A 13,348-nucleotide genomic window follows, 5' to 3' on the forward strand; every position below is an offset into this window, starting at 1 on the left:
TATGATGTATGGATATCTTTTAATATGATATATATACATTAAATGTCATTACAACGATAATCGTTACATATATGTCTCGTTTCAAAATCATTAAGTTAGTAGTCTTGCTTTTACATATGTAGTTCATTGTTAATATACTTAATGATATGTTTACTTATCATAATATCATGTTAACTATATATATATATATATCCATATATATATGTCATCATATAGTTTTTACAATTTTTAACGTTCGTGAATCACCGGTCAACTTGGGTGGTCAATTGTCTATATGTAACCTATTTCAATTAATCAAGTCTTAACAAATTTGATTGCTTAACATGTTGGAAACACTTAATCATGTAAATAACAATTTCATTTAATATATATAAACATGGAAAAGTTCGGGTCACTACATACCGTACATAGACAAGTAGTTTAATGTTACCAAGCTAAGGGTATATTTCTGGTTTAAACCCACATAGAATTAGTTTTAGTACTTGTGCCTATTTCGTAAAACATTTATAAAAACATCGCATGTATTCTCAGTCCCAAAAATATATATAAAAGGGAGCAAATGAAACTCACCATACTGTATTTCGTAGTAAAAATACATATAACGTCATTTAACAAGTGCAATGTTGGCCTCGGATTCACGAACCTATATTAATTATATATATTTATATGTTGGTCAATATTTGTCTAACAATTTTTGGTCAAGTCATAGTGTACCACAATCCTAATGCTCGAGACTAATATGCAAAAGTCAACAAAAGTCAACTTGACCCAAAATGACTTCTAAAATTTATACGTGTTTATTATATAACTTAACTATAGTCGTTTTATATATTTAAATATATTTATTAGATTTTATAATAATAAAAGTCATTTATTAATAAAAATTTATATTAACGTTTATATATGATAAAATATACTTTTATATATCATAAGTAGTAAAATTTATAAAGTTCACTTAATATCGTAAAATTATAGTGGTAAGTATTATTAATGTAATTATATTACGCGTGGTGAAAAATATCTTTGTATCCCCTATTTATTTGATAAAATAATATTGATCATAATAATAATAAGTAAAAGTTGTATTATTTTGTAATAATAATTATTATTATTCTATAAAAAATAACAATATTTATATTTACTAAAAATGGTATTATGATAAAATGATAATACTAACATAATAGTAATAATGATATTTTATAATAACAATGATATTTCTATTAAAATAATAACGACGATAGTAATAATAATCATTTTAACAATAATACTAAAATTCAGTTGACTATAACTTCTAATCCGTTCATCGAAACCATTCGATATCTAAATGAAAAGTTCTTAATTTTTCGCTAGCTTTCCAATGACATGCATATCATATACCCTATCTCAGTAGCATATGTATCTAATTCAGGATTTAACAAACCTATCTAAGGACAATATCGAATGTACAAGCATGCATAATCCTATATACTCGAGCACTAGCGAGGGATACACTATTGATATATAAAAGTTAAGTTATGAGTGCTCACGTATCAATATTGAGATTCAATATTGTAGGAAAGTACGTAGACGCAACGGAGATGATAAACACTAGATTGACCTCACGAGCATACCCATGAACCATACCCATCACTTCCATAGCTATAACCCATAATTTCCTTAGCTTCGACTCATTCAAAAAAACTATTTTGAAATCACTCGGACATCACTCCGTCGTAATATTTTATGTATACTAATAATATCTTGAAATAATACAGAGCAATATATATATATATATATATATATATATATATATATATATATATATATATATATATATATATATATATATATATATATATATATATATATATATATATATATATATATATATATATATATATATATATATATATATATATATATAGTAAATCGATTGAGAGAGTTTAGTGAAATATATTTTCAAGTTTCTATGAAATAATGAAACCTATTGAATTCTATTTATAATAGATTTTTGAATTATTAAAGTGAATTATTAAAGTATGAATTATTAAAGTGAATTATTAAAGTATGAATTATTAAAGTGAATTATTAAAGTATGAATTATTAAAGTATGAATTATTAAAGTGAATTATTAAAGTTAAAGTAAAGTAAAAGTAAAGTAAAGGTAAAGTTAAAGTATAGTAAAAGTATAAAAACTATGTATGTATAATACGCGTATAAATATATATAATATTAATTTAAATCGTTATATATATTTAATGAAATAAAATATAAATATCGTTATATTTATTATACTGGTTAAGTAATGAGTTGTCAAAAGTGATTCTAGATATTTATAAAAGTTATATACATTTTAATAATAAAGTTCTTTTTAAACTGAAAACGTTTTTGTACGTTTGAAAATAGATTAATAGAATATTATGGAAACCAATTCTCCACTAGCTTTTGTCTAACTTTCGTAAATGACACTTTTTATTTTTATTTATAAATAGCTTTACAAATTATTCCGAATATCGTTAAGAGGAATAGATTTTCTCAAATCATAGTGGACCTCACAACAAAGACTTGTAATCATAATTCAATGTTTCTGATAATTCAATCATTTAATATATTTTTTTTAATTTCGTCGATAATCATATTGAAACAAATACATTCATATAAAGCATTATACGTTTAAATACTTTGTTGACATTTTCAATTTATAACATATACACATATACATACATATTCATATATGTCCATTTAATGGTTCGTGAATCATTGGAATTTGTTCGAGGTTTAAATGAATGTATAAACATAGTTTAAAATCCTTGAGATTTAACTTAACAAACATTGCTTATCGTATCAGAATAATATAAAGATAAAGTTTAAATTTAGTCGAAAATTTTCGGGTCGTCACACCTGAGCTAAGATCTATACTCCTAAACCCAAACTGAATCCTTCTCAACAACTTATTTTGTTTTCATTAACAAATCTTGTCCAGATCTGATGTTCTTCAATTAGTCAACAAAAGTCAAACGAATGGTCTTAGATCAAATTGGAAGATTAAATGGTGTTTCAGGTCATGAATCTGATTCACGAAGCTTAAGAACGTGGTTTACAAGATTTTTTGTGAAGGAATTAATATAAAAAAGGCACTCGAACTCAATTTCGATTTCAAACTCACCAATACAACTGGTTTCTTTCTTGCTTGTTATTTGGAGTTACAAACCGAAGTTTCCGATTCTATTTGGACAAGACGAATTCAAGGATGTAGTTAATATTTGGAATTGTTAAAATATCTTGATTCCATATACAACTGTTTTTTTTTGATAAAACAATAAAAATGGGTTTAGCAACCAACTGTCACTTTCATAAGAAATGGGTTGAATATCTGGTAACTTACCTCTTGAACATGCTTTTCGAAAAACTTGAGCTTTGCATCTGACTCTTCATGATCAGGAGACAAATCAGACCGTATTTCACCAATTGATTCATCAAGATTGTAGCAATATAACTCCAATTGTGATAAACGTGAATTAAGGCCCTCAAGAAAACGCATTAAATTATCGGTGTATTTCTTCATCGATCTCTCAACAGCCAAGATAATCATGCTCAATACTGTTACTACTGCCATGCTATGTACTACTGTAGATGACCTAGGCTGCTGTAGTTACTATGCCTAATTACGTGCTTGCTGCGCGTCTGCTTTTCGCTGTACCGACTTGGAGAACTTATCCTTCCCAGTTCAGATGTTTTTCTGAACTACTTTCCCACTCGTCTAACCCTAAGAACTAGTAATGTAATCCACCTGTTACTACTGTTCCACCATTCCAGAGATCGAAACATTACTTCACGCAATCTAGAAGGAGTACCCCTCGGATTACACGCCCACTAAAGTTGATCCTCGAAGGAGGAGATATGGACTTGTCGGAGTAACCGCACCCCGAGCTCACCCTAATTAGCCACGTACGACGTATGAACATTAGAAGGTTGTTCAGTTTCCGCAAGCTGACTCTTATCCCATACGATTTCATGATCATCACTTATCTCTTTCATTCTTCACCACTACTCGACAATCTAACGACACTTTTGGACTTAGGTCCCTAACACTCTTAGGCATTGGAGAAGTCGGGAGGACATCTCCTTTCACAAAGTCATAGTGCCTTCCACTGATGCCCAGCCATACCCAAAGACTTGGGAGTCGCCTCAAAAACATATCGTATTACTACTTGTTACACGTACAACTCGACACGAGACCCAGATTAAATTTCTAGAAAGGAACCTAACGACGTTACCCGAACTCGAACATTTTGAAGAAATTTCGGGATATTTAGGCATTGATGCATAACCTATGGAACCTACACACCCACACCGAGAAACCGTGAGATTAATTTCGTAGATTTTGTTTTGAGATAGCATAGATAAAGCACCGTTAGATGAAATTGAGTAGAACTTAGAGTGATCACGTTACATTGACCATATGGAGTGATATTGGAATGAACGTACGATTTAGTACAATATAATGACGCCAGGCCAGCGTGATTATATTGAAGTAAATCATGAGAAGTCCCAATGCTACTATATAAGGAATATGAAGTGATTCAAAGGAAATTTTGGTAGGAACCACTTGAGTATACGCATTATGGTCTGTTAAAGGAAACCACTTAGCCTAGATACTGTACAAGAAGGGCCTTGATTGCGGAATTGATAACCCAAAAATCTGTTATAGATATGGACATCCAGGACACTTAAGGAAAAAGTTTCCAAATAGGAAAAACTTTGGACTTACTTGTGGTAGAGCAATCGTTATGGAGACTCGCATGGATCCTGATTATAGTTAGGGATGATTCGTCACAACATTTTATTTTCTCGAGGTTGTTTATTACTAGAGTGATAGAAACCTTATATCTAAGGACCTTAGTGTTATGACTAATAAGCCATCAACAACCATGAGGGTTAAGTATTCTATAGGACAAGCAAATGGTAAGCTGGCAGAGATAGAGGAATAATTTAAGGTATTACCTTAAAATTAACAGGTGGGTCATTTGGAGATGACCTCATGTCAACAAAACTTAGAAGTTTTAAAGTAGTGGTTGAAAAGGATTAGTTACCTACGCACAAGCTGATGTTATTTGAGAAGTTTGATAGAATTTTCCACGGTAGTATAATAAGATTTAGTTGGAATGAACCTTAAGATTAACCTAACACCCATTAATTTGAGAAGCTTGATGTAATAGTTGGAATGGATTTTAGGATTAACCCAATACTCATCAAGTTAGGAAGCTTTGATGAAATAGTTGGAACGGATTGGCTTTCAAGGATGAAAGTGAAAGTTATTTATAGTGAGAAGATTATTCATATACCTCTCAAGAATGGCGAACCATTAATAGTTTACGAGGAGAGAAGTAGCCGAAGCTAAACCTTATTAGTTGCATGAAGGCACAAAAGGTCAAAGCCGAATACCAAAAGCCATCTGGGTTACTTCAACAGCCCAAAATCCCACAATGGAAATGGGAATGAATAACAATGGATTTCATCATGAAGCTACCGAAACGGTAGGCGGTTAGGACACTATCTGGGTTATTATTGACCATCTCACTAAATCTGCTTACTTTCTAACCATGAAAGGAATCGATACAATGGATAAACTTGCATAACGATACATAAAGGAAATTGTATCCCGTCACTTCAGCGATTCAAATTCTATATTAAGGACTACCCAAGAATCTTATTTGATACTCATACTTACGCGACTCTGAATCCTAACTTATTCCGAGAGATTTCTTATTTGATGATAATCACACCATCATCCTTCTTACTTCAATATTAGTCATACCAATTCAAAATTTTCCAAAACCAACGGGTAATTAATTCCCATCCTCATACTATCCCTTTCGTATCTCACTTATAAGCAACAACTTTACATTTAAGTATTTTTGGTCGAAGGACTTATGCCCTACTAATAGTCATCAACCACATTTAAATTCAACAATTTTTATTACCTCGTAACATTTTTGCTCACATATCACCCGAAAAATTACAAAAATCTTTAACTCATGAATCTTTTTCCAACTTGTAACATCCGAAATATGAAAATTTTGTTTGCCAAAATTTTACGGTACGATCCTCTCAAGGTTTTATAAAAGTAAATTTATTTTATTTACCATTCGTGAAAATTTTTGAAATCGTATATGTTATATAAAATAAAGTAAATGATTACTTATTTTTGATAAATACATATGAAATTTTACTTTCACTTTTACAAATCAAATCTTCTATTCAAAAGATATCTTACTTTGAATGGTACGTGTTGTACATAACCCCGGTTTACTAAGAACTTCGTTTCTTTTCTTACATTGTCACCTTAAAAAATTTCTATAAATTTTTTGTTGCTTGTTACATAAAATTTTTCGTGTTATTCGTATTCAAGTCATCATGAAGACTTACAACCGTCGAAATTGAGAGATTCATGTGTGTGTATGTGATGAAGGCACTTGCTACCACGCCATGCAGAGCCTTTGGGCATCCACTAACACTTAAAACCATTCAAATTTTTTGCGTTACCCCAGGGATCTTATTTGTCACACCGGTCGGAACGATGCACTTTCTTACCTAACTCTAAGTCCTGACTTATTCCAAGGGATTCTCATTTAGTGATACTAACACCATCAGTATTCCGACTTTAATATTAGTCATAACCTGTTTGGAATTTTGCTAAGTCAAGAAACGATTAACTTCTCGTCCTCATGCTCCATCCTTCATACCTCACTTTTTAGCAACGGCTTTACACGTGAACATTTTTGGCCCAAAGACTTATGTCCTGAAAATTATCAAAACTACATTTAATTCATTAAGTTTTCATTACCTAGTGACATGTCACCCGATGATTCAAAGATTTTTCACTAAATATTTTTCAACTCGTAACCTTTAAAATACGAAAAACTATGTTTATCAATTTTTTTTTGTACGTTGTTTATTTGTCGGTCCTCACGAGATTTATGGAAAAATGAAAATAATAAAAATTTTCTGTCACTTATGCGATTTATAAAATCATATATGTATGTATATAATTAAGTTAACAAGTTTACCTTTACTTATTATGGTTGGTACATATTAAGTGATACCTTCAAATTCTTTAAAAATCGCTCCTTTGATGAGTTGTTTAACTTAAGACAAACGGTTTTGTGCAAAATAGTACACATTGTACATACTTCTAAATTTACTAAGAAATTCGTTTCGTTTATATTGACTCATCAAACGTTTAAAGGTTTTTCAAAACTTCCTTGGTTGATTTTACTAAAGGTTTTCGTATTAGACTAAACCATGTATCGATCACACTTCTTCTCGCCCTTCGTTAGGGATGAAGCTTACTATTAAGATCTTTGTTAAAAACTCTTGAGCCACTTTGGATGACAGTTTTATAAAATTTGTTAAGAAGTCTTTACGCTCATAAAATGTTCTTTTTAAGGTTAGACATGACAAAAACGCGGGCCGATAAATCAGTTTCCTGGGGTACACTCAGTGGTCACCTTATCGTAGGAAAGACACTAGGTGGGTTTCTACTCTCAATATTTCACGGCTAATCGTAACACTCTCGTAAACATCATCTCTATGAATCAGTATGTTGAGGTACAAGAATCATTTTTGAAATTCTTTTCACTCGGAGAAAACCACTCTTTAGGACCAAGAGTTCACATATCTTCTCATCCACGCATCCCCTAAGTATAAAGATAAATTCAGAACAAACCGCTCAACGAGTTCACTCTCATTTAAAGATCACACCTTTCGTGCGATTCTCTTTCAGAAGTGTAATATTGGATGCTTTAAGAATCTATGAATCTTGTTATCCTCTTGGAAGGGGCTGCTTAAAACATCTACGACACTGATGTGGTTACTCTACATATTCCTTCCTTCGTTGGTTACAACTATATGTTGTTCTAGTTAATGTTAACCCTAACTTCAACATGTAACTGAAAGGATAAAGTTACATTATGGAACTGTGCTTTCATTTCATCTAAGGATAAGTTCACCTGCAGTATGGTAAACTGGGCGATATCCTTCATCGTTCGTTCAGACCGACCTGAATACATTATAAATAATTATGGCTGGCATTGTATGTAAGTCTGATTTGTCACCTTCGGCTAAAATTTCAATTTATTTATTCAAATGAAACGTTTCTTAAATATCGGGTTCTTTATGCCTATGGTCTCCATCCGAAATCAAGGGATTAGTAAAATCCGTGGCTAACACTATCCAGACATCAAATCGCATAGTTATGATCACCATGTTTTCCATACTACCTGTCAGCTTTGTATTGCGACATAAATGCTCAATGTTTTAGATGAGTTTGGTAACATTCATGATGCATTTCATGCACCCAGCTTACTGAAAATGCTTGTAAGGCTAAAAACATCATCTTTCCTTTTGTGGGTGTATATTCAGATGACATACTCATGTTAACCAGAAACGGAATCAGTTTGTTGATCTCTTAGGACAAGAGACTTAATTAACGGCGCATACATATTCTTACACCCAAGTACCTTTCATGGTAAGTAACTCACTTATGAGCCCACGAGTCTCACAGAACTTTGATACGCTCCTTCTTATTCTAAAATAGTACCATTGTTGGTCACTCCTCAAAATTTTGGGATGAAATTTTCTTTAACAGGTGGGTAATGTAACGACCCGGCTTTTTCGACTTGCTTTTGTGCTGTGTGCTTTCACGAAACTGCGTACATGTGCGTACTGGGCTAGTTTATGCTCTGAGATCTTATTTAATGATTAATTACTTTCATTAACATCTTACAACGTGCTATTAAGTGTGTAATCACTTAACTTGATCCCCAAAAGCTTTTACGACTGTTGGTGTCACTTGACGTTTAAAACGAGCTATGTACTTGGTACACGATTAACTTTGGTCATAATCAGAATATTATGACTACGTAATACTAATTGTTATTTTGTAATAACAATTACTTGGGTTTTTGGATGCTTAATTACGCTTAGTAATTTACTAGAGCACACTAGTTAGTCTTGTTGGACTTTCTATCTTGTTGGACTTTAGCCCACCCTACACTAGCTAGTGGACTATTTAATTAGCCCAATTTAAATAAGTTAGTGACCCATATTAATGAAAGACAAATGCCCATTTATTAGAGGGAACATACTAGCATTTTTGTTAAGCATTATCCTTAATGTTGCATGGGATCCTAACATAAGCACCAACTTTAGACAACCATTAATCAAAAAGCAAAAAGTTGTCCCCCTTGTCTCCCCCAATCCTACGGCCATACCACCCCTCCCACCTCCTCACCACCTATAAATACAAGCCTTATTTCACCCATTCTACACTTGATCTCATTTGCAATTTACACACTTACTCTCTAATTCTCTCTCTAGTCTTTTTCACTCTAAAAAATGTAAGTTTTAAATTTTCTTCTTCTTCTTTTCTTCTTCATAAAGTCGACATCATCATCATCATTTTATGGATCTAGCTTTTAGCTTTTGATCTTGTTATATCTTGTAGATTCAAACTTGGGTTTGAATCTTTCAAGAACATGAAAGATTCAAGCTTTCTAGCTTGGAATCTTCATTTATTTGTTAGATCTAGTTTGTAATTTCTTTGTTTTATTATAAAGATCAAAACTTGTGTTTATGATCTTCATGTATCTTAAAGATCCAAGCTTTATGCTTCAAGATCTTCAAGAACACTAAAGATCCAAGCTTTTTAGCTTAGGGTTTCATTATTATGTTAAAGATCTTAGCTTTTTAGCTTATGGTCTCATTACTTTCATTATTTTGTTAAAGATCTTAGCTTTCTAGCTTATGGTCTCATTAATCTTGTAAAGATCCAAGCTTTCTAGCTTAGTGTTTTCTTAATACTTAAGATCTAAGTTATTATTGTAGATATCACTTACTTGGAACCTTTTTGTGTTTGTTGTGATGATAAAGATCAAGTCTTCATCATCACATGTGATGGAGATGCATAAACTTGTGTAAAAATGACAAAAGTTGAAGCTTTATTGGATTTATGCAATAAAGAGGCAATCTTGATGTTCAAAACTTGTAGAATGATAGATTTTACTCTTAGTTGTGTGTTGATGGTTGAACCTTGGTCAAAGTGATGCTAAAACATCAAAGAGTTGTACACTTGAAGCTTACAAGCATCAAGGATGAGAACCGTGATGAGCATCAAGCACCAAGAACCTCACCGGAGCACTTGTTTGCTGTTTTTCGGGGTATGATCAGACTCCTGGGCTTCTGGAAAATTAATTTTCAGATATTTCATTTCGATTAGATGACTTTTCGTTTAGGCCTCGACTTAATCTGATATACGGTTTAGGATTTATGGCCTTCCGAAAGTCACTACGCCCTTGTAACGTTGTGCTGAAATTTCTGACCTACTCGCACTAAAACCGTCGCCACGGTCAAACGAAGACGAGTTAGGTTCTGAAAATTGGTCAGCGGTTAGAGGACTCACATACGGATCTATAGCCACTAACTACGCGTCTTTTCGATTTGTATAGAGGTCGTAACAGCTGTCCGAAGTCAACCTTTTGTTTCGATCTCTATTCTTGTTAAACTTACCTTAGTGTTGATGAATGATGATGATAATGATGATGTCGATGATGACACTTAAACTTAATTTATTCACTTTTAACCTTTTGGGACAACATACTGACCTAGTGACCTTTGACTTTGTAGTGACCCGAACTTTTCCATGTTTATATATATTAATTGAGATTGATATTTACATGACTAAATGTTTCCAACGTGTTAAGCAATCAAACTTGTTAAGACTTGATTAATTGAAATATGTTTCATATAGACAATTGACCACCCAAGTTGACCGGTGATTCACGAAAGTTAAAACTTGTAAAAACTATACGATGACATATATATGGTTATATATATAGTTAACATGATTTTATTATAACTAAGTATCTCATTAGGTATTTTAACAATGAGTTAATACATAAAAATGAGACTATTAAATTAAGAAACTCGAAAACGATATATATAACGATTATCGTTATAACAACGTCTTACTAGGTACATATGAATCATATTAAGATATTGATACACTTGGTTAATTATGTTAAATGATAAGTAAATATATCATTAAGTGTATTAACAATGAACTACATATGTAAAAATAAGACTACTAACTTAATGATTTCGAAACGAGACATATATGTAACGATTATCATTGTAACGACATTTAACTGTATATATATCATACTAAGATATATTATATATCATAATATCATGATAATGTAACAATTTAACATCTCATTTGATATAATAAACAATGGGTTAACAACATTTAACAAGATCGTTAACCTAAAGGTTTCAAAACAACATTTACATGTAACGACTAACGATGACTTAACGACTCAGTTAAAATGTATATACATGTAGTGTTTTAATATGTATTCATACACTTTTGAAAGACTTCAAGACACTTATCAAAATACTTCTACTTAACAAAAATGCTTACAATTACATCCTCGTTCAGTTTCATCAACAATTCTACTCGTATGCACCCGTATTTGTACGCGTACAATACACAGCTTTTATATGTATGTACTATTGGTATATACACTCCAATGATCAGCTCTTAGCAGCCCATGTGAGTCACCTAACACATGTGGGAACCATCATTTGGTAACTAGCATAAAATATCTCATAAAATTACAAAAATATGAGTAATCATTCATGACTTATTTACATGAAAACAAAATTACATATCCTTTATATCTAATCCATATACCAACTACCAAAAAACACCTACAAACACTTTCATTCTTCAATTTTCTTCATCTAATTGATCTCTCTCAAGTTCCATCTTCAATTTCTAAGTGTTCTTCATAAATTCCATAAGTATAGTTTCATAAAAATCAAGAATACTTTCAAGTTTGCAAGTCTACTTCCAAGCTTTCTAATCCATTCTAAGTAATCACCTAAGATCAATGAACCTTTGTTATTTACAGTAGGTTATATTTCTAATTCAAGGTAATATTCATATTTGAACTTTGATTCAATTTCTACAACTATAACAATCTTATTTCGAGTGAAAATCTTACTTGAACTGTTTTCGTGTCATGATTCTGCTTCAAGAACTTTCAAGCCATCCAAGGATCCTTTGAAGCTAGATCCATTTTTCTCATTTCCAGTAGTTTTATCCAGAAAACTTGAGGTAGTAATTATGTTCATAACATCATTCAATTAATACATATAAAACTATCTTATTCGAAGGTTTAAACTTGTAATCACTAGAACATAGTTTAGTTAATTCTAAAGTTGTTCGCAAACAAAAATTAATCCTTCTAACTTGACTTTTAAAATCAACTAAACACATGTTCTATATCTATATGATATGCTAACTTAATGATTTAAAACCTGGAAACACGATGAACACCATAAAATCGGATATACGCCGTCGTAGTGAAACCGGGGGCTGTTTTGGTTTGGATAATTAAAAACTATGATCAACTTTGATTTAAAAGTTGTTCTTCTGGGAAAATGATTTTTCATATGAATATGAAACTATATCCAAAAATCTTGGTTAAACTCAAAGTGAAAGTATGTTTTTCAAAATGGTCATCAAGATGTCGTTCTTTCGATGGAAATGACTACCTCTTTAGTAATTGACATGTAACTTAAATTTCTAACTATAAACTTATACTTTTTCTGTTTTGATTCTTAAATTAGAGTTCAATATGAAACCATAGCAATTTTATTCACTCAAAACGGATATAAAATGAAGAAGTTGTGGGTAAAACAAGATTGGATATTGTTGATCTTTTTAGCTACGGGAAATGTTTAACAAGTCTATACAAATCATATCCTAGGTAACTTATATTGTATTATACATGTATTCTAATATATTATGTAATCTTGAGATACCATAGACACGTATGCAAATTTTTTGACATATCATATCGACCCATGTATATATATTATTTGGAACAACCATAGACACTCTATATGCAGTAATGTTGGAGTTAGCTATACAGGGTTGAGGTGGATTCCAAAAATATATATACTTTGAGTTGTGATCTAGCCTGAGACGTGTATACACTGAGTCGTGGATTGATACAAGATAATATATATATCGATTTATTTCTGTACATCTAACTGTGGACAATTAGTTGTAGGTTACTAACGAGGACAGCTGACTTAATACACTCAAATATTTAAAACATAATAAAAATGGTTGTAATTATATTTTGATCATACTTTGATATATATGTACATATTTGTATAGGTTCGTGAATCGATCCATGGCCAAGTCTTATTTTCGAGGAAGGAAATATCTGTGAAAGTGAGTTATAGTCTCACTTTTAAAATCTTATATTTTTGGGATGAGAATACATGCAGGTTT

This window comes from Rutidosis leptorrhynchoides, chromosome 5 (assembly GCF_046630445.1).
Source record: "Rutidosis leptorrhynchoides isolate AG116_Rl617_1_P2 chromosome 5, CSIRO_AGI_Rlap_v1, whole genome shotgun sequence".
NCBI lineage: Eukaryota > Viridiplantae > Streptophyta > Magnoliopsida > Asterales > Asteraceae > Rutidosis > Rutidosis leptorrhynchoides.